The sequence below is a fragment of the Hippopotamus amphibius genome, chromosome 7 (assembly GCF_030028045.1).
Source record: "Hippopotamus amphibius kiboko isolate mHipAmp2 chromosome 7, mHipAmp2.hap2, whole genome shotgun sequence".
Taxonomy (NCBI): domain Eukaryota; kingdom Metazoa; phylum Chordata; class Mammalia; order Artiodactyla; family Hippopotamidae; genus Hippopotamus; species Hippopotamus amphibius.
The window spans coordinates 48,593,650-48,615,977 of NC_080192.1; positions in this window are offsets into that span (position 1 = coordinate 48,593,650).

Below are 22,328 nucleotides of genomic sequence, written 5' to 3' on the forward strand. Positions count from 1 at the left end.
CCCCAAGACATTTAGCACTCATGGGGGGAGATTCCTTCTGGCAGATTCCTCTTGGATCATACCGAGGAGACTACATTTCCTATTAAAATGTTTTGTCTGACAGCATATAATTAGAGTGAAGGGTATTGAATCTGCCCTTAGCACAGGGAGAGCAGAAGGAGCCTGAGGACCAGTGAGTAGTCTGGAGTGGCAGAAACAGCCCTCAGTGCGGTCAAGAGACCCAATTAGTCCCAACTTCCTCCAAGTCTCTGCGCGCATGATCAGAGGGTTATCCATAAAAAACATCAACCCCCTCCCTCGTCACTTTCCTCTAAACCACTTCTCTCTCACTGGTGTGCTTGTACTGACTTGTTTGTTTATTGACTGTCTCTGCCATGTCAGAATATAGGCTCTGCAGGGCAGGACTTTGTTCTGTTCCCTGGAGGATTTCCCAGCATCCAGATCAGGGCCTGAATGCAGGGCGCTACGTCAGCACATGGTGAATGTGTGAACTCTGGAGAGGATGGATCGAGGCCTTGGCCCTGCTGCTCTTAGGATGTGTGAACAATGTTAGGTTAATTCACTTCCTGGGCCTCCATTTCTGGATGCAGCCTGATTGAAATTAGCTACCACAGGTGATCTGTGCAGATACCTGCAAAGAGTGGGGCAGAGGTCTTCCTTTACTCCAGATACACACCCTCAAAGGACCTCACACATTCTCTTCTCTCCCACCTCCTGCCCCCAATAGCATCCCCAAGCCCTGCTCTGCCTGCTTCAGTTCTTCTGATCTTTTAAGATGTCATTCAAACATCATCCTGCTGTTAATGACTTCATACACTCTTTACTTCTTCTAGAACCTGTCATAATTGTAATTCCTCTGCAGATTTAGTATCTTTTTCTCCCTCTAGACTGTCGCTCTCTGATTCACTGCAGTTCTGCTCCTTATACGTGGTAAGTGCCCAATAAATATTTGTTGAGTGAATACGTGAATAAACTAGTAAATTGGATGAGGTGGCCTCCAAGGTTTCTTTGAGCTCTTGCTTTTCTGCTGCCACAATCGTCACCAATTGGCATTATATTTGAAGACTGTGATGTAGCAATGCTTCCCAACCCAAGTCCTCTAAGAGCATCTGTTATTATTTACATTAACAATGAATTTAAATCCACATACTTTTTTACTTGCCCCAAATAAGAGGTAACTGTAAATAAATATATGGCTTTTAAAATAGATCATTAAACTTAAACAAATATGTTCTTAACCGAAACAGGTTCACTTGTGTGCCACATAGAATCATCTTGCAAAACCCAGGTGGAGTGTGTCTCAGACATTGGGAAACACTGCATTATAATGAATTTCCACTGCCTCATTCTGGTCCAACTTAGAGAAATAGTTGGAAATTCGAACTTGATCATTTTAACCTACCCACAGAGACCGGTTTAGAAAACGTCAAGCCACGATGTTTAGGTTTCAAACTGGTTTCAGAGCTCCTGTCATTGTTTCCAGAGACGAAAACACGCCCACCCAGTCAGTCATTCCATGGGGCCGATGACTGTGGCTCTTCACAGGGGAAGCTGGGATGGCGGTACAGCCCCGGTCCTATCTCGTCAGCCCCCCGGGAGAGCAGTCTCAGTCCAGGCAGCGGTGGTCCACGCGGCTTCCCAGGGAGGGAAGCCATGGGAGTCACTGTTAGGGAGGCTTCTGCAGAGGTCAGATGTACACACAGTGGAAGGAACAAAAAGTGAAAGCTCAGTCAGGCTGAGCAGAAGGAGCGGCAGAAACTCTCAAAAGCAGATGCAGAACTGTGCTGTGAACTACCACACATCCTAAGACGTCAGGAGAATCGATGTCTCCACTAGGACTGAGAGTTGTTAATTAAAAGGAAAAACAATCTATTCTGTAAACATTTATTGGATGCTTACTATCTGCTAGTCGCGTGGTCACGGCTGAGGTCACAGTCATCAATAAAACTCATAGTTTCTAGGACCTAGGAAGGGAGATAGGAAGATCAACAATCACACAGTGAAATATAAGCAATAACGGAGCAATGTGGAAGGTGCAGTGGGCTGGAGGTCAGGGAACATGGTACTGAGGAGGGGAAGTCTGAAGTAATTTAGCCGTCAAGACTGAGCTCAGGTGTTGCCTCTTCCAGGAAGACTTCCTTGATTCCTCCTCCCAGCCCTGACTCCCAGGCTTCTATGTCTCTTGCCCAGCATAGCACTTACCACACCACATTGCAAGTTTCTGTTCACTTGCGTATCTCTTTCTTGAAAACACAGACCGGGTCTTATTCAGAATCATTTTCTCAGCATGGAAAAAAACAATGGCAGTGACCAGCTGGTTGAGGGGGGATCAGTGCTGAGGAAATAGCCTAGGATCACATTTTCTACTGATTTGTAGTAAACTAGGACTCAGAAAAATAAACTGTAGTGAGATTTCTAGCATCTCCTTTTGGCCAACATAGAAATGCCTTGAAATTTGGACTTCGTAGGAGCATAGAGTCTCATAATTTGAAAGGAACAGTAAGGGCACATTGTCCAACTTTGCATGTTATACCAGAACCTTCTTTATAACAATGTTCCCATCTAGCATATGCTTGACCACTTACAATTAAGAAAGACTACCTCCTGGAAGAGCCCTCTCTATCTCTAAATAATCTTTCCCACTAGACAATTATTTACTTTGATCTGAAATCTATCATCTTGAAATTTATCACATATTTTTCCTAGTTCCAAAACTTGGGGTTTAAAGTAATTGTGACCCATCTTCCACAGGACAAGTGGATTAGTTAGGAGATATGTTGGGGGAGAGAAGGCTCTGCACTTCCTTTTAGAGGTTCAAGCTGGAAATTACATGTACCACGTGTGTGAACAGACCAGGGCCGGAACTTAGTTACAGAGTCACACCCAGCTGCAAGGATGGTGGAAGATGCAGCCTTTACCTGGGGTAGCCATGCATCCAGTTAAAAACTGAGGGTTCCATACTGTGAGGGGAGGGAGAATGGATATCAGGTGTTGCAGCCACACATTAAATATTTGCAGACATCCATCATTTCCTTTTGTTTCCATCTCAGCTTCATCATATTCTCCCATCTAAACGTTTCTCCAGTAAACAGCTTCACGTTTTCCCACCCGTTCTCAAATGGCATGGTTTTGCGTGCTTTCAATAGCTAAAGCTTATTCTCCTCCAGCTGAATTCCCAGCTGTTCTTAATGAATCCTTGTTGGGCTCTTGGGGCCATGTTTTCTTATGGTCATCCCCTTGTTTTTCTCTTTTACACTTTAATAGGGTTTTTAAAAATTATGGAAGAAATTGCTGCTGCAGGAGGCCTGGGTTTAGGAAGACCAGCTTTAAGTACATCTTGGAAATTTTATCCCATAAAACAAAAACCTTGGTCTGAGTTCATGTTAAAAGAAATTCCACAGAGAAGAAATTCCTAGAACATTAAAAAAAAATGGTAATAACCTCATTCTTACTGCAGAGGAAAGCCTTGGGTCAGCCATTATAAATAGTCACACAACTCAGACATGGGAATATTCCACTTCCTGGAAACAGTCAATAAAATCAATTTGAAGGAAAAATGAAATTCAAGATGAAGAGTAGGGAGCGGCCAACATGGCGGAGTAGAAAGACCCCAAGCTCAGCTTCTCTCACGAGCACACCAAAATCACACCTATCTGCAGAGCAGCCATCGATGAAAAAGACTGGAACCTATCAGAAAAGATCTTCTGCAAATAAAGACATAAAGAAGGAACCACAACGAGACAGGTAGGAGAGGCAGACTGGAGATATAAACAAATCCCTTCCTCCCCGCCCCAGATGGGTGACCCACAAACTGGAGAATAATTATAGTGCAGAGGTTCTTCCCCAAGAGTGAGAGTTCTGAGCCCCACGTCAGGCTCCCCAGCCTGGGGGTCCAGCACCAAGAAGACGAGTTCCCAGAGCATTTGGCTTTGAAGGCCAGTGGGGCTTAATTGCAGGAGCCCCACAGAATTGGTGGAACTAGAGATTTCACTCTTAAAGCGCACATACAGAATCTCACAGGCACCAGGACCCAGGGCAAAAGCAGCAATTTGGTAGGAGCCTGGGGCCAGACCTGCCTGCTGGTCTTGGAGGGTCTCCTGGAGAGGCAGGGGAGTGGCTGCTGCTCACCCTGGGGACGTAGACACTGGTGGCCGACATGCTGGGGATCTTCAGCCCTGAACTCTGCTGCTGGAGGCTGGTATCTTGGCTCGTTAGCCAAGCATAATATGTGCTTGTTTTAAAACGGAAATACTATCAAGGCATATAAAGGAAAAACAATCATGTGGCTCTACCTCTCTATCTCTACCTTTCCACGTGAGCCAATAGTGATGGTTTTCTAGAGCTCTTCCCATAATTTTTCTATTTTCATTGGCAACAACAGTATATGTGTATATGTACACACACACACACTCACATCGCCCCCTTTTTTAGAAATAAAAATGATATCACACCATTTTCTCTACCTTCTGACTAGCTCTTTCCACTTAACAAATCAAGGATGTCTTTCCAAGAATGTATATATTATATATAAGTTCATTTTCGTTAGCTACAAAAATATTCCATGGAATGAGCACAGAATAATTGATTCAACCATTCCAGTTTGTTGTTTCACTCTTTTTGTCCGTATAAAACAGGTTATAATGAGCACCCTTGCATGTATATCCTGGTCTGTGCTTTTATTTTTATAGGAATACTTTCTAAAAGCAAGATTGCGGGGGTCAGAAGAGATACTAAATACCAGAGATTTCCCCCCACAGCTCTTTCATTGTTAGTTTCCCCCACATTCCTGCCAGCACTGGATTTCATCCACATTTTCCCCTTTCTGCCGGCCTGCTGGCTGAAAATGGCACCACAGTGTTTTAGTTTGCCTGGTAAACTGGGACTCTCCGGGGCCCCACTCCTTCCCCTCCATGAAATGTCTTCATGCATCACTAGTTTTATATTTTTAACTAATTAGGAAAAAATTCTTCATAAATTAAGGTAATTGGCACAGAAAAAAGTGTTTAAGAGAAGTGGCCAGCCTCTTTAAAGTTGCACACCTCTTACCCTGGCCCTCCACATCCCTTCTTCCCCTCTCCCCAGTACACTACTGTATAACTTACTTACATATTATGTTTACTGAGCGTCACCTGTCTCCCTCTACCAGAATTTAAGTTTCATGACAGGAGGGATTTTTGCATGATTCATTCACTGTTACGTCTCCAGTACTTAAACGGTGCCTTATCCAAGTAGGTGCTCGATAAACTGCTGTTGAATAAATAAATGAGTGAGTGGATGGTGTGTTCACAGAGAAAGGGAAGGAACCAGAAAACCCTTGTTGCCAAGGATGTTGAAAATCCTAACCATTGCTGGTTCCTAACCTCACTTTCTATGACAGAAATGCTTCTATGATAGAAACTCTTGCAAGAGAGTGGGTGAAATGGCTTCCCAACCATGTGGTTACATTTCCTCTAAATAGAACTGTTTGCAAAGCAGTTGACATGAAATGAGGCTCTGGTGAGTTTCTATTTTCCATTTACCCATATCATTTATGGTTGAGTCCTGCCCACTTGAGATCAGGCTTAGAGTGGCATAGATCGAGAAGGCATATTTGGGGTTTAGATGTGGGGAGCCATGAGTGTGGGGAACTTTCGTATGCTAAGACAATCTTTTGAGATTCTTTGGAACGGGTGAGAAAGAACTCCCTTCATAGATATCAGCTCCCTCTAATACTTTTCATCAATGGTAATTTTCAAAATTCTGGTGATATTTTCATGCAAAGTACAGGCTACAGCGGGTGATGGAGTCCCTGCTTTTCATCCATATATCATGCATGGGACCCTACCTTAGAGCTCCCTAGTTGCAGTGATTGGTGCAGAATTCGGAAATGGGCCCGTGATTTAAGAACGTCCAGTCAGACTGAATGCTAGGATTTGATCCCTGGGAAGAGTCTCTTCTGTGAGCCTTAAGCTTTAAAGGATGTATTCTGAACCACTGCATCCATGTTGCCACCGTGAGAACAGATCCCGGCTGAGAACAAGCCTATACTTCAATCGCTCAGTTTCTGGGAATCCGTGTTCCTCTGAGGTTCCTTCCACCTCACCTGAATGCTGCTTCTCAGTCTCTCAAGTGAGTTTCTATCTGAAAACTACAAATTGGAGGACCCCAGGACTTGGTGTGGGGCGTCTTCTAAGCTGTATTGGAGATTGCTATTCGATACATCCAGTTCAGCCCTGTGGTTTTAGGTACTATCCGTGTGCTGATGACTCCGTTAACGTCTCCAGCCTGACCTGTCCCCTGCCTTCCGTACTCACCCATCCAACCGTGTACCTGACATTTCCATGTAAGGCATCTTACATGTCAAAACAGAAATTTTGTTTCACCTTCTAAAATCGGTCCAACCTCTAGTCTTCGGCAACTTGGAAATACAAGATAGAATAATGGTATAGTTAAGCACACAAATTCTGGAGTGAGTAGAGGCTGGATTCAAACATAGACTGAAATTTAAAAGCTTAATCTCTCTATTCCTCCCTTCCCTTACCTATACAATAGGGAAGATGGTAATAGTACCAATTTTGTAGTGTTCTCTGTAAGAATTAAATGAGGTAATGTATGTACAGTGGTTAGAGCTGTGACTGGCACATAATAAAAACAAGAAAGCATGAGTTATTATTAGGATAGGATAAATTAGCACATTCTCAACTTCTAAAGCCAACAATCTAGGGTTATCTTCGATTTATTCTCTTCTCCCATATCCACGCCAAATTCACCAGCATGTCCTTTCCATTCTGTCTCCCAAGCACATCCCCAATCCTTCTGCTTCTCCTTCCCCCTTTAGTATACACTGGCGTCTCTGCAAAAGCCTCACATCTTACTTTTCTCACTGTCTCCACCCACTTCCTGCCCCCGAATCCAGCCTCAACACAGCTTCCAGAGAGAACTTAAAAAGTGTAAGTCACAAAAGAAGATGTGGCACATATATACAATGGAATATTACTCAGCCATAAAAAAGAATGGAATTGAGTTTATTTGTAGTGAGGTGGATGGACCTAGAGACTGTCATACATAGTGAAGTAAGCCAGAAAGAGAAAAACAAATACCATATGCTAACATATATATGGAATCTAAAAAAAATGGTACTGATGAACCCAGTGACAGGGCAAGAATAAAGATGGAGATGCAGAGAATGGACTTGAGGGCATGGGGTAGGAGGAGGGCAAAGGGGAAGCTGGGACGAAGTGAGAGAGTAGAATTGACATATATACACTACCAAATGTAAAATAGATAGCTAGTGGGAAGTTGCTGCATAACATAGGGAGATCAACTCATTGATGGGTGATGCCTTAGAGGGCTGGGGTAGGGAGGGTGGGAGGGAGTCGCGGGAGGGAGGGGATATGGGGATATATGTATAAATACAGCTGATTCACTTCGGTGTACCTCAAAAACTGGCACAACAGTGTAAAGCAATTATATTTCAATGAAGAACTTTAAAAAAAAAAGTGTAAATCAAAGTACAACCCTTCCTGTTTGATACTTTTTAGTGGCTTCCCTTACACTGAGAATAAACCTTATTATCTGGCCTAGAAAGCCCTATGTGAACTCACTGACTTCATCTCGTTGCCGTTCTTTTTGTTTCTGAAACATCCAAGTGCTCTGTTTGGGGCTTTTGTACTTGTCGTTTCCTCTCCCTGGAATGTTCTTCTCCAGTTCTTTGCACAGTCAACTCCTCTCATTCAGGTCTTAGCTCAAATGTCCTTTCCTTCCAGGTGACATGCCTGACCATCTTCCTGAGAACAGAGGTCTTGTCCAAATAGTTGGTGACCTTACCTATCTCACATTCTTACTCCCATCCATGGCCTTGTTAGCTTCCTCCCCTGGATTCCTCTTGCTGCCACAATACCTATAAAGTACTCACGATATACCACTTATCACAGCACACTGCAACTTTTGACTCCCAAACCAAGACTCATTAAGAGGAGGGGTTATGCCTCATTGATCTTTGCACTGCCAACCTTTAATGAGAGCCTAGAACATAGTAGAGGCTCAACAATCACAGGGATGAATTAACGAGGTATTGTCCATTACATGTAGCAAAGGTTTTGACAAATTTGTCAGAATAAAAGAGGCATGATCAGTTCTTTGAAGATAAAGGTAATGAGACGTTTTGAGAAAAATGCTTGTTGCTGTTAAACTGGTCGATTTGTGGCAGAATCGTGCATTGAGGAACATGATGTAGGTTTGCTTCTTCTAGTAGATGTTGGATCTTATAGACAGTGATCGGTTTTCTTTAGTCACTTGTAATTTTCCACCCAGCAACTTTTAAATGAGGTAACAGGAATGTTTTATTAGTTTCAGAACAGTTTTTTTTTTTTTTTTAAAGGTCTGGGTCCATTCTGGAAAGGATTGAGTTTATCACTTAATTCTAGCAATTTCTGTTCTTAAATTGTGAAACAGGTCTGTTGCTTGATGGTGCTTGATCTGTTTTACGGCTTTTTCTACCTTCCCCACAACTATGCTTTCTAAATTACGAAATACCGTGTGATCTTCAGAAATGTATTGCTGTGACCACCACGGTCTAACGTGAGGTTTTCACCAGATCAGTCTCCAGCTGGGTAACCACAGAGATGGGTAACATCATAGAATATAGTAGTTTACAGAGCACTCTGAGTACACTGTTTTGTTAATCTTGAAAATAACAACTCCATAAGATAGCACAAGCACCTTCCAAATCATTCGCTTGAAGTTCAAAGAGTCCATCATCAGGAACTCAACTATCACAAAGTCCATCTCAAAGTCCTCACTCCAGTCCAGCACGCAGTAGGTACTCAACAAGCATCTGCCGAATAAGTGACTGAATGAGTTTACAAATCCGTTTCTCACTAGTCCTTGACATGTGTTCTTCCCCTGAAGACTGCTCCATTTTTTAAAAAGCCTCCCTCTAAGACAAGCTTATTCTGCTTTCATGATCTTATATACGCTGTTTTGTCCATCTGCAATGCCCTGTTTATTCTTCCATTTCCCACTCAATTCTACATTTTCTTCATGACAACCTTGGGTCTACAGATTCTTCTGTGGCCACAGTCTCCCACAATGACTATTTCCTCTCTGTTAATTTTCCAGTGTTGTCAATGATCGGCTATAAATATATATTGAACATTCATATGTACCTGATTTCATTGATATTGAAGTTGACCCTTGAACAATGCAGGCTTGGGGGTGGGGTTAGGGGGACTGACCCTCCTGCAGAGTGGAAAATCCCCCCCATTAGATTGTAGTTGGCCCTCCAACTTTGCAGTATCTCCATAACCACAGGTCCTGGGTATGTGCATTTTCACATCTGCAGATTCAACCAACTATGGGATCCTGTACTACTTCGGTATTTACTATTGAAAAAATCCACATATAAGCGGACCCGTGCAACTTAAACATGTGTTGTTCAAGGGTCAACTGTATTTCCAATTCTGCTGATTCAGTCTAATATCACTTACCAAGTGTTTCCATAAATTTGATCACAAATATTTTATTTAGCCAACAAAGATTGATTTGTCTTACTGTTATGTGGCAGGGTCTGTTTTAAAGGTTAAATAGATGAAAGGTTAAATAGATGAAAATATCATTCTAGTTGGTAGGATATGAACAATAAACAAATAAAGAAGTAAATATAAAAGCAACCTATGGAATGGGAGAAAACATTTTCAAGGCACATATCTGATAAGAGGTTAATTTCCAAAATATATAAAGAACTCACACAACTCAATAGCAAAACACAAACAAACAAAAAACCCAAATAACTTGATTAAAAATGGAGAAAGAAAAAAAATGGACACAACTTGAATAAATGTTTCTCCAAAGAAGACATGCAAACGGGCAATAGGTACATGGAAAGGTGCTCAACACTGCTGATCATCAGGAAATGCACATCAAAAATCACAATGAGATATCACCTTATACCTGTTAGTCTGGCTATTATCAACAAAACAACACAAGAGATAACAAGTGCTGGTGAGAATGTAGAGAAATTTGAAGGTTTGTACCCCGTTGGGAGTGCCAAATGGTGTAGCCACTTTGGAAAACAGTATGGAAATTCCTCAAAAAATTAAAAATAGAACTACCATATGATGCAGTCATCCCATTTCTGGGTATGTATTCAAAAGAACTTAAATCAGGATCTCAAAGAGGTAGCATTCCTATGTTCACTGCAGCATTATTTATCACAGCCAATATATGAAAATAATGTAAGTGTCCATTGATAAATGAACGTATAAAGGAAACATGGTATATACACAAAATAGAACAGTATTCATCCATGAGAAAGAAGGAAATCTCGTCACATGCAACCACATGGATGATCTGGAGGACATTATGCTAAATGAAATTAGCCAGTCACAGAGGGACAAATACAGCATGATTCCACTTATCTGAGATATCTAAAATAGTCCACCTCTTAGAAGTAGAAAGTAGAGTGGTGGTTTCCAGGGGCTGAGTGGAGAGGGGGGATAGGGAGTTGCTATTCCGTGGGTATAAAGTTTCAGATACACAAGATGAATTAATGCTAGAAATCAGTACGACAGTGTGACTAGGAGTAACAATACTACATTGTACCCTAAAAATCTGTTGAGAGTAGACCTTGTGTTAAATATTCTTACCAGAAAAAAAAAAAACTGTCAGATGATGACGTGTTAAAAAGAGCAATCAAACTGGGAGGGGGGTCAGGAATGGGGGGCAGGGGATGGTTCACTCTCTGAAGGGTGTGGTCAGGAGAAGGGTCACTGATGAGGTAGTATTTTTGCACAGACCTGTAGGATCCTCACAATGACTGAGAGGTAGCAAAGGTATTATTATTTTTGTCATTAATTTAAAAAAAATTTTTTTAAGAACTTTTATTGAGGTACAGTTAACAGACAATAAACAGCATATATTTAGAGTGTACAATTTGGTGTCCCAATCTCCCAATTCATCCCCCCCCAACCCTCCCTGCTTTCCCCACTTGGTGTCCATATGTTTGTTCTCTACACCTGTGTCCCTATTTCTGCCTTGCATTTCCTCTTTCGTAGTTGTTAGCATTTGCTTTATGTATTGAGGTGCTCCAATATTGGGTGCATATATATTTATAATTGTTATTTCCTCTTCTTGGATGGATCCCTTGATCTTTATGTAATGGCCTTTCTTGTCTCTTGTAACATTTTTTATTTTAAAGTCTATTTTATCTGATATGACTATTGCTACTCCAGCTTTCTTTTGATTTTCATTTGCATGGAATCTTTTTTTCCATCCCCTCACTTTCCATCTGTATGTGTCCCTAGGTCTGAAGTGGGTCTCTTGGAAACAGCATATATATGGGTCTTGTTTTTGTATCTATTCAGCCAGTCTGTGTCTTTTGGTTGGTGCATTTAATCCATTTACATTCAAGGTAATTGTCGATATGTATGTTCCTATTACCATTTTCTTAAGTGTTTTGTTGTTGTTTCTGTAGGTCCTTTTCTTCTCTTATGTTTCCCACTTAGAGAAGTTCCTTTAGCATTTGTTGGACGGCTGGTTTGGTGGTGCTGAATTCTCTTAGCTGTTGCTTGTCTGTAAAGCTTTTGATTTCTCCATCGAATCTGAATGAGATCCTTGCTGGGTAGAGTAATCTTGGTTGTAGGTTCTTCCCTTTCATCACTTGAAATATATCATGCCACTCCCTTCTGGCTTGCAGAGTTTCTGCTGAGAAATCAGCTGTTAACCTGATGGGAGTTCCCTTGTATGTTATTTGTTGTTTTTCCCTTGTTGCTTTTAATAACATTTCTCTGTCTTTAATTTTTGTCAGCTTGACTACTATATGTCTTGGCGTGTTTCTCCTTGGGTTTATCCTGCCTGGGACTCTCTGTGCTTCCTGGACTTGGGTAGCTAATTCCTTTCCCATGTTAGGGAAGTTTTCAACTATAACCTCTTCCAATATTTTCTCGGGTCCTTTCTCTCTCTCTTCTCCTTCTGGGACCCCTATAATGTGAAAGTTGGTGTGTTTAACATTGTTCTAGAGGTCTCTTAGGCTGTCTTCAGTTCTTTCCATTCTTTTCTCTTTATTCGTTTCTGCATCAGTGATGATCACCATTCTATCTTCCAGGTCACTTATTCGCCCTTCTGCCCCAGTTAATCTGCTATTGGTTCCTTCTAGTGTATTTTTCATTTCAGTTACTGTGTTGCATATCTCTGTTTGTTTGCTCTTTAATTCTTCTAGGTCTTTGGTAAACTTTTCGATCTTTGCATCCAGTCTTTTTTCAAAGTCCTGGATCATCTTCACTCTCATTATTCTGAATTCTTTTTCTGGAAGGGTGCCTATCTCCTCTTCATTTAGTTGTTTTTCTGGGGCTTTATCCTGTCCCTTCATCTGGTACAAAGTTCTCTGCTTGTTCATTTTCTCTATCTTTCTGTGGCTGTGGTTTTCAGTTCCACATGACAAAATACTGCTGATCCTGCTTGATCCTGCTGTCTGCCCTCTTGTGGAGGAAGCTATGTAGGAGCCTCCTGTGTGCTTCCTGATGGGAGGGACTGATGGTGGTTAGGGCTAGGTGGGTGGAGCTCAGTAAAGCTTTAATCCGATTTGGTGGGCAGATTTGGTGGGTGGAGCTCAGTAAAACTTTAATCTGCTTGTCTGGTAATGAGTGGGGCTGTGTTCACACCTTGTTGGTTGTTTGGCCTGAGGCCACCTAGTGCTGGAGCCCACAGGCTCTTTGGTGGGGCTAATGGTGAACTCTGGGAGGGCTCACACCAATGAGCACTTCCCAGAACCCCTGCTGCCAGTGCCCCTGCCTCCTAGGTGAGCCACAGCTGCCCCCCACCTCTGCAGGCAACCCTCCAACACCAGCATGCAGGTCTGGTTCAGTCTCCTATGGGGGTCACTGCTCCTTCCCCCTGGGTCCTGGTGAGCACATTTTTTTGTGTGCCCTCCAAGAGTCGAGTCTCTGTTTCCCCCAGTCCTGTGGAGGTCCTGCAATGAAATCCCGCTGGCTTTCAGAGTCTGATTCTCTGGGGATTCCTTCTCCCGTTGCTGGACTCCCAGGTTGGGAAGCCTGATGTGGGGCTCAGAACCCTCACTTTAGTGGGTGGACTTCTGCAGTATAACTGTTCTCCAGTTTGTGAGTCACCCACCCAGCATTTATGGGATTCGATTTTAACGCGATTGTGCCCCCTCCTACCATCTCATTGAGGCTTCTCCTTTGTCTCTGGATGTGGGGTGTCTTTCTTGGTGAGTTCCAGTGTCTTTCTGTCGATGACTGTTCAGTAGTCAGTTGTAATTCTGGTGCTCTCACAAGAGGGAGTGAGCGCACGTCCTCCTACTCTGCCATCTTAATCCTATTTCCCAAAATTTTTTATTATTAAAAAATTTTATTGAAATATAGTTGATTTACAATGTTGTATTAGTTTCAGGTCAGCAAAGGTATTATTGATTTTGTGGTTTTTTGTGGCTACAGAAACTGGGGCTTGGGAAAGTTAAATATTTTTCAGTAATATCACATAGTTATTATGAAACAGACTAAAACCATAACCTACAAAACTTTACACTTCTCTGAGCTGCCCTTTGTGCCTCATTTTCTTTCATCTCCGTTATCTGATGACTTTTAATAAACAGTAGAAACAATTTCTTAACTGCGGAAAACCATGTTCCTTCGACTGAGCAAGCTAGTTTTTAAATACATGTAGTGAATGTATTTTCTGAATCAAAAATTGGGCAACAAATGCTGAAAAGTTTCTAAAGTGCTTAAATGGACAATGGACCAAGGAATTGAAGTTGACATCAAATCACACATTTGTGGCCACCATAATAATACAGATCCTTTGAACCTGACAGAAAGCATTAAACACAAACTAGGGTATACCTTGCTCCTAAGCAAAAAGCAAATATGGGACTAAAACCAGAATTTCTCACTCTGTTCCGTGGAATATTAGCATTTCCTCAATAGAGTAGTAGTTTTTCTTTTTTTTTAACTTACAAAAACGTTTTCTTATTTAACAAGTTTGGAAAATGATAAAAACTGTATTTTCTACGTGGGGAATTATACTACACATTGGAATATTAAAGGCTTGGAGAAGTTCTGCATTAAAATAATTATTTAACTTTGTTTAACCTGTTTTCAGAAGTTGTTTGACCCAAGAATATGTTAGCTTTATCTCTTAGTAACATCTTATGTTTTTCTTTCAAAGAAATGGTTTTGAAAGCACTGATCTACAAAATGATAATCTTTAGGTAAAGCAGAGCTAGAAAAGATTAGTAGTTCTGACCTAACTCTAGATGTCACTCAAGGAAAACAAGATAAGGATTAAAACTGCCTTGCCTTGCTTCTTGAAATAAGAGATGAAGCCAGTTTGTTCCGCTGGTTACATGAGGGGTGTTCAGTTCACACTTCAAACTCTCCCCTCTCTGGATCTTTTTCCTCAGCATATAAATATGTAGAAAACTCTCTTCTTACAAAAAAGAAACCTTGTCTCAAGCTCACCTTCCATCTCTAGCCGCAGCCTTACTGTTCTTCTTCCGTTTACAGCTAACATTCCTGCTAGGGCAGCCTACGCCTCTGCTTCCTCAATAGCCCTTCACCACTCACACTACTGCAAATCACCCATCCATCCACCCACCCACCCATCCATCCATCCTTCCATTCATCCAACAAATAGTTATTTATGTCAGGCACAGTTCTGGGCACAGGGCAAAAAAACAAAGTCTAATGGGACTTACATTATTCCAATGGGAAATAGGCAACATATAAACAAACACAAGTATATAATAAGCTGAATGATCAGACCTATAGAGTAAAAATAAAGCAAGGTAAAAAGGATAGGGAGTGGGGAAAGATGAGGATAGAGGTTGGTCGATGTCTTTGCCACAATGAATGGTTCAGCCAACACAGGACCAATGGAATTAACCTGACCGTGGAGATTTATTCAGAGGGAGCCCAATCATTTTGAAGTTTATAAATTTTGATCAATAATTGAAAGAAGGAGTACTATCTCTTCCTGATGTGAATGAGAAAGATTGTAACATCAATTGCTGTTGTGGGCAACTCATTACCAGTATGAAATTTAGCCTAGGAATGAAGCGAATACAAGGAGGCCAAAGTTTAGAGAATCACAGATAAGTGGAGCTGTATTTTAAATCTACCCTATGTTTTACAGGCAGTATAAATAATCATTGTTTTGGGCCAAATTGAATACAATTTTTTGTTACTTGCAACTAAAATCCTCCTAGCTGTATAGTTTTTTTTTTTCAATTAATTTTAATTGGAGTATAGTTGCTTTACAATGTTGTTTTAGTTTCTACTGTACGGCAAAGTGAATCAGCTATACATATACATATATCCTCTCTTTTTTGGATTTCCTTCCCGTTTAGGTCACAACAGAGCATTAGGTAGAGTTCCCTGTGCTATACAGTGGTTTCTCATTAGTTATCTATTTTATATATAGTATCAATAGTGTATATATGTCAATCCCAATCTCCCAATTCCTCCCCCTCCCTTCCCCCTTAGTGTCCATACCTAACTCTATAGTTTAGATTTCCACCCACACAGACATGGGATCCGTGGGCTAGGGATTCTGAGTTGTTCCTAGAGGGTCCTTTGTTGTCCCTATATCCACATTATTGCCCTCTTTTTTTGACAGTTATGGTGCCCCGTCAATGTTCAGGTGCTGGGACCAGATTTCAAAGGCTCTCTAGCTGCCCAGGACTATTCTTGGCTTAGGTGCTGGGGCGCCAGGTACCCGTGGCCCTTGGGCTACGTAAGTTCAAGGAGATAGCTTTTATTTTAAAGTCTGAATAGGCTGTGAGAGCTGGTTGTGGGGCTACTGAAGCATATTTGGGCAAGATTTCCCAGAGAGAACATACCCGCTTTGTAGCACTCCAGAATCCTCTGGAGCAGTGAACGACCTGGATTCCCAACCAGGCACTGCTTCTTACAGAAGCACCACCTGCTGTCCACACTGCAGCCTCTTTGCTAGCATCTTCCTTGTCTGGATAGCCAGGGAGAACTTTTCTAAGTGCAAATACTTTCATGACACCCACCTCCATCACCCTTCAAAGGGCCTTTCATTGCCCCTATCACAGTGAGCAGTCTCCACACAGTGGCCCCCAGCAAGGCTGGCACTAGGATGCGGCCAGTGGGGCACCAGGTGTGCACATTTGAAGGAGGTACTCTCTCTCGGCATTGCGCCAATGGTACTTGCCTGATCCTGAGGGTGAGTGTCTCCTTACATTTTACACCCTAGTCACCTCACTCTCCTCACCTTCGTTCTGGTACTACATGCCCTAATTCAACCTCACCTTGCCATACCCTTTCCCTAACTGTTCTTCCTCTTTGAGATCTAGACCTCTAGTCTTTTCATTCCCTCTTGTTGGGAACATTTGCAAGGGTCCGAGCTGAAACAGAGAACATGGGCTTCAGCCCATCAGAGTGGATGCAACCACTCAGAATGGGTGGTGGCTTGAAAACAGCTGGCCTGGCTCTGTTGACGTGTGCAAACATCAGCCCCGGGAGACTGCACTGCTGTTCCCTCCCTGTGGAATGTGGTTTTTCCCTCCTTTGAACACTTAAAAAAATCCTTTCATGGTGCATATTATGGGCTGGGCACTAGTTTGAACACTTTGCAAATATTAACCGTATAATTCACATAATAACACCATTATTATAAGTGGTTTAAGTGAAGAACACAAAGTCACATAGTGGCTGACCAGCAGCTGGTATTAGCCTCTTAGCATTCCAGCTCCCAGGTCCATGCTCTTAGGCAGCCTACAGCCTTTGCAACTGCTCTCAGTTTAATCACATTTCTTTATCATATGCTCTCAAATAGCTGTTTTCTTTCCTTCTTAGAATTTTATTATCAATCAATCATCACGCAAGCATATTTTAAGCTTCTGTTTGCATAATGTCTGTTAAGACTCCATTGGCCAAATTCAGTTAGCCAATGCCAAGGTCACTGGGGCGGGAAAATAAACTCTGTTTAATGTAGTAGTTGTGACGTGGCAAAGAGGCATGGGTGAGTAGTTCTAATAACAGTGAAGAATTGAAGCAATAATCTAATCTACTTTAAGGGCCTCACTGAGCTACTAGAGTTTACGTCCAGTCACTTCAGTATTATCTGATGGGATTGACCCATGGTGTGTAGTAACCCTTTGGTGATTTGGGTGATGGTTTTAACTCTGGTTTTTGGTTTTTTTGTTTTGTTTTGTTTTTTAAGCACTTTATTGGAGTATAATTGCTTTACACTGTTGTGCCAGTTTCTGCTGTACAACAAAGTGAATCAGCTGTATTTATACATACATTCCTTGTATCCCCTCCCTTCCACGACTCCTTCCCACCCTCCCTATCCCACCCCTCTAAATCATCACCCACCAGCAAGTTGATCTCCCTGTTTAACTCTGGTTTATTGTGCCAGCACCATCTGTGAACCTTGCTAAGCTTGTCCTGTCTGACACTAACTTGCCAGAGCTATCCAGCCAGCTGGTGATCTTGGGAAAGGCATTCTTAGAGCAGGAAGCCAGAGAATTATTATCTTATCAGAACTGTGATGCTGTCATCACCCTCCAGTCAGGAACCCGGGCCCCAGGGTAAGAACACATTCTCAATTTTAGAACTGAGACCAGTTTTCTAGGAATAAATCAGTAGGAAGCTTTTGTTGTGGTTCACCTCCCCCTAAATCTCACCCCGTAGTATTTGTAAGGATAAAAAGAACAGGAGTTATTGCTGTGTTAATGTGATGATACTTTCTTTTGCTCTGTCCTATCCTGATATACCAGTTTACTTTGAGGAGTTCGGGTGTCCACGAATCTTGACCTCTTGGAGACCTGCAATTTCACTCACCTCTAAGAGAAGTGAGGACTAGGGAGAGAAAGTGATGTCATTTCAGTCATTCTCTGCCTCCTGCAGCAGAAGGAACTGGTGAAGGGATGGGGTTAGTGTCTATATACTTAGGTATCGTCTATGAGCCTCATGATGACCCCACTTCTCTGGAAGTTCTGGATTTCAGGAGACAGCATTCCTCTCTGAGCCAGCTGAGAGGAGTCTTTTTGAGTACTCTGAGTCTGTGCTCCTGCCTCATGTTAATCTGGGGAATCTGGGTCGTCCTCCACTTCTGACTGTCTAGGTTTTTAGTTGGAAGCAGTACGCAACTGATTAGCTACCTCAAGGTCTCGGATACTGGTTCTTCGTCCTGATTGCTTGTTCATTTTCAATACACTATTGTTTATTCAACAGGTATTTATTGAGTGCCCATCGCATGCTAGGTACTGTTTTCATCGTGGAGAACAGACGTGGAAAGAGACAATACCCCTGCCTTTAAGGTACTTACAATCTAATGCGGAAGCAGAAAACAAATAGCCAAAAACCAACAACAACAGCAAGAACAACAAAACTGATAATTTCAGGTTGTGAGAAGTGCTACGAAGGAAACTACTGGTGTAACATGATAAAAAAAAATTAGCTGCGTGAGTGGGTGGGTATGCAGAAGGGTATTTTAGCTAGGGTGCTCAGGGCAGATTTCTGAGATGAAATGACATTGATATTTAAGCTGAGACTCGAAAGATCAAAGTTGAGACAGCTATGTGAGGTGCTGGCAAAAGAGCATTTGAGGCAGAGGAAACAGCAAGTGTTTCCCTGAAGTGGGAAAAACCTTGGAGTGTTCAAGAAACAGAAAAAGAGTCAGAAAAACCGTCAGTATTCAAGAAACAGAAAATGGTAGCCCGAGCGCAAATAAGTGAGAACGGGACAAAAATAGGGAGAAGCTCACAGGAACTAGATAATGTAGGACGAGGAGGACAGGGCGAGGGGTTTGAATTTTATTCTGAGAGTAAAAGGACATGTTTCTATTAATATCTTCATCTCTTTACTACAAAATCTTGAAGCTTACAAAAAAGTAGAGAGGCTATTATTTAAAAAAAAACAAAACAGAGAAATCCTCATATACTTAGCATTCAGCTTAAAAAATTCTCAGCATCTGACAATCTTGATTCACCTGTACCTCTTACTTCTCCACTCCAGATTATTTTAAAGAAAATTCCAAATATCATAGTTTTATCCATAAATACCTCAGAATGTCTAGGAAATAAGGACTAAAAAAAAACCCCCACAAATGAAATATTGTCATGACGTGAAAAATTGACAATAATTTATTAATATAAAACCGAACAACTCACAAAAGCTTTTATAGTTGGTTTGTTTGAATCAGAATACAAAACAAATGGGTGGATATGTTTCTTAGATCTATAACAATACCCACATATTTCTCTTTCCCTCTCTCTCCCTATCTCGATCTTAATATTTATTTGTTGGAGAAGCCAGATTGCTTGTCCTATAAGATTTTTCAACTTTGCATTTTGCTGCTGGTAACCCCACAGTGACATTTAACATCCTCTCTCATCCCTAGAATTTCCTATAAACTGGTTATTTGATGCAGAGGCACAATCAGGTTCAGTTTCAATTTTTTGGCAAGAATACTTCACAGTGCTGCTATGAATTGCCTATTGCATCACTTCAGAAAGCATGTACGTAATGCCTGGTTGTTTCCCTTTTCTTGATGTTAAGATCAGTGGTTTCAGATGTTGTCAGCCAGATAAAATCATTATAATCAGGGGAGTGGCAAGCCATGATTTACACTGTGAAAATCACTCTGGCATGTGGCCAAAAAAAGTTTTGGGCAGGGATGGTAATAAAAATATTTAATGAACTCTATGGCATGGGTTTTGACCAGCCACAGTGGACAGTAAACTTACTCACGGATTCTCAGCCCTCATTGTAGGAGTGGGAGCTTGGGAAGCAATGAAGGGGCACTTGCAGTGGTGCATGTGAGAAACGGTGGCAACTTAGACAGGGAGGAGGTAGCAGAGATGGAGAGAATGGTGGATTCAAGGAGCTTTAGAAAGCTCTATAGGTGCCTGATGTTCTCGAGTTCTCTGAACTCGAGTCGTCATTTCTGTCTAGAAATCATGTGTTAGGGGCTCCTGATGTGAAGTCCACCCAACTTATTGTTATGAGGTTCTGCTATCATAGCCCTAGAACAAGGCCCGGTTCTAGAAACAAAGATGTTAGTTCTCATTGTTCTTTGAGACACCAGCTGAGTGGGAAACTAGAATAATCCATGTACTATTGATGGAGAGGCAAAAAATAAATCTGTTGGATTTCTTTTCAAAGAAAAAAGAAAAACATTTAGGAAAGTAAAACATTTAGTATGTGCTGTTGTGAGGTGATTCGAAGGAGAAAGTTTAATAAGTATTTCGAAATAATTTTTGTGTTTGCTATTTGTATTGTTAAAACAGTGAATCACACAAGTGTAAAATTCACTGATGATATGTCTCAAGTTGCTGCTTCCTGCTTAACTCATCTCTTAATGAAAAAATGGTGTGTGTCACCATTGTCACCGCTTGTTTTAACCACAAGTGAGGAACTAAGTTTTATTTCCTAGACAAAAATGTAAGAGCCAATATTATTCACTTTGTTCTCTCCAGGTGTAACATCTTGGGAATGACCAATGACACTTTCCTACTGAGAAAGAAAATTTTCATGGTAGTAGTAACCGCAGATTCGGTTGATTACTCACTTTACTACATTACTAACATCTGTTACTCTATACTCCACACAAGGAAAAAAGTGCTGAATGCAAAACCACAACCTCAGCTGTTGGTGGAAATGGTAGTTAACGGCACCTTGCTGCTGCATCAGTGGGCCAATTCTTGGTAGAGAGGATTACTTTGAATGTGGTTTCCAAATGGATGGATAAGAGTGAGTTGTGGCAAAAGTCAAATGATCCAATTGCTTATTACACTTCAAACATAGATTGGTTTATCTTTTTGGTACGAGAAATCTGGTTATAAATTCTATAAATAAATATATACAGATAAATTATCTAAATAAACACATATATACATATATAAATTATAAACAACCCCCCCAAAAAATCCCTCGGTATAGAATCAATTTGTGCTTTCTAAAAGGTATTTCAAAAGCAACTCTAAGTTATGGTAGGAAAAATTTGAGGCCTCAAAGTATCGATTTAGAAATCTAATAGTCTGTATTAGAGTTAAGCTCATCAGAATAGCAAAGACAAGTCCTAAGAAATAATAGCTTTCAGTTGAGAGCCTTCAAGAAATTATAGATTTATCAAATAGTCTGTCAAATTTCACAGACACCACTGAAACAAAATATGTTTAACCATAATACAGGTTTTCTGTTAACTATTTCTACACTAGTAAAGTATAATTTCTAAAACTCTTAGGATATTCTTTTTCCCCTCAAGCATCACTTAAAAGACAGATTTTAGGCAGATAATCCACTTAGGTTTTCAATTTATTGATAGTTTTTCCAAGAGTGTTGTAACGGTAAATCTTAACATTTATTATTTTGAGTTTGTCATACAACAGGACATTTTACTTCCGAGCCCATTGCTTGGTGTCGGTAATATCAAGTGTACAAGAAAAATCAATTACTACTGTTGTGTAATGAGGATTTATTAGTGTCACCATTGAAGCAACTGCCAATAATAGTGCGGCCAAGAGAAATTTTAGGTGGATTAACGATAAACATTTTAAAACAAGTTTTGCCTATTTCCCAGTAGCAAATTTCCCAAATAATAAGTCAGTTCTCCTTTAAGTGGTTGATCATTTCTTTTTGGATTATTATTTTTGAGGAGAACTTTCCAAGATATATTACATAGGTCCCTACTTATCATGGGTTCACTCTACTGGTTTGGACTCCAGTTTTCTGCTCATTGAAGTGAAGACATTCAGTTCAGAGACCACTAAGCTCCATCATAGCTCCAGTGTCTCCTGTTGGCCCCAGGTGTGCTGGTCTGTGGGTACATGCCACATTCACTCCTTCCTTTCTTCCTGAATCTGTCCTTATATTCCCCTGGCAAAACCTCAGTTGCGGCTAAATCCAACTCTCTGTTGCGTACCCTCAGCTCTGCACCTGGTGGCAGTTTCTCAAGTCATAGGAGTGATATTTATTTCTTTGTAGCACTTGTATTAGAAACTAAAGCTATTGGGACTTCCTTCGTGGCGCAGTGGTTAAGAATCTACCTGCCAAAGCAGGGGACACAGGTTTGAGCCCCGGTCTGGGAAAATCCCACATGCCGCGGAGCAACTAAGCCCTGTGCCACAACTACCGAGCCCACGCACTGCAACTACTGAAGCCTGCGCACCTAGAGCCAGTGCTCCTCAACAAGAGAAGCCACCGCGCTGAGAAGCCCGTGCACCGCAGTGAAGAGTAGCTCCTGCTCGCGGCAACTAGAGAAAGCCTGCACGCAGTAATGAAGACCTAATGCAGCCTCAATAAATAAATAAATAAAGCATTAAAAAAAAAAAAAGCAAAGAAAAAAAGAAACTAAAGCTATCA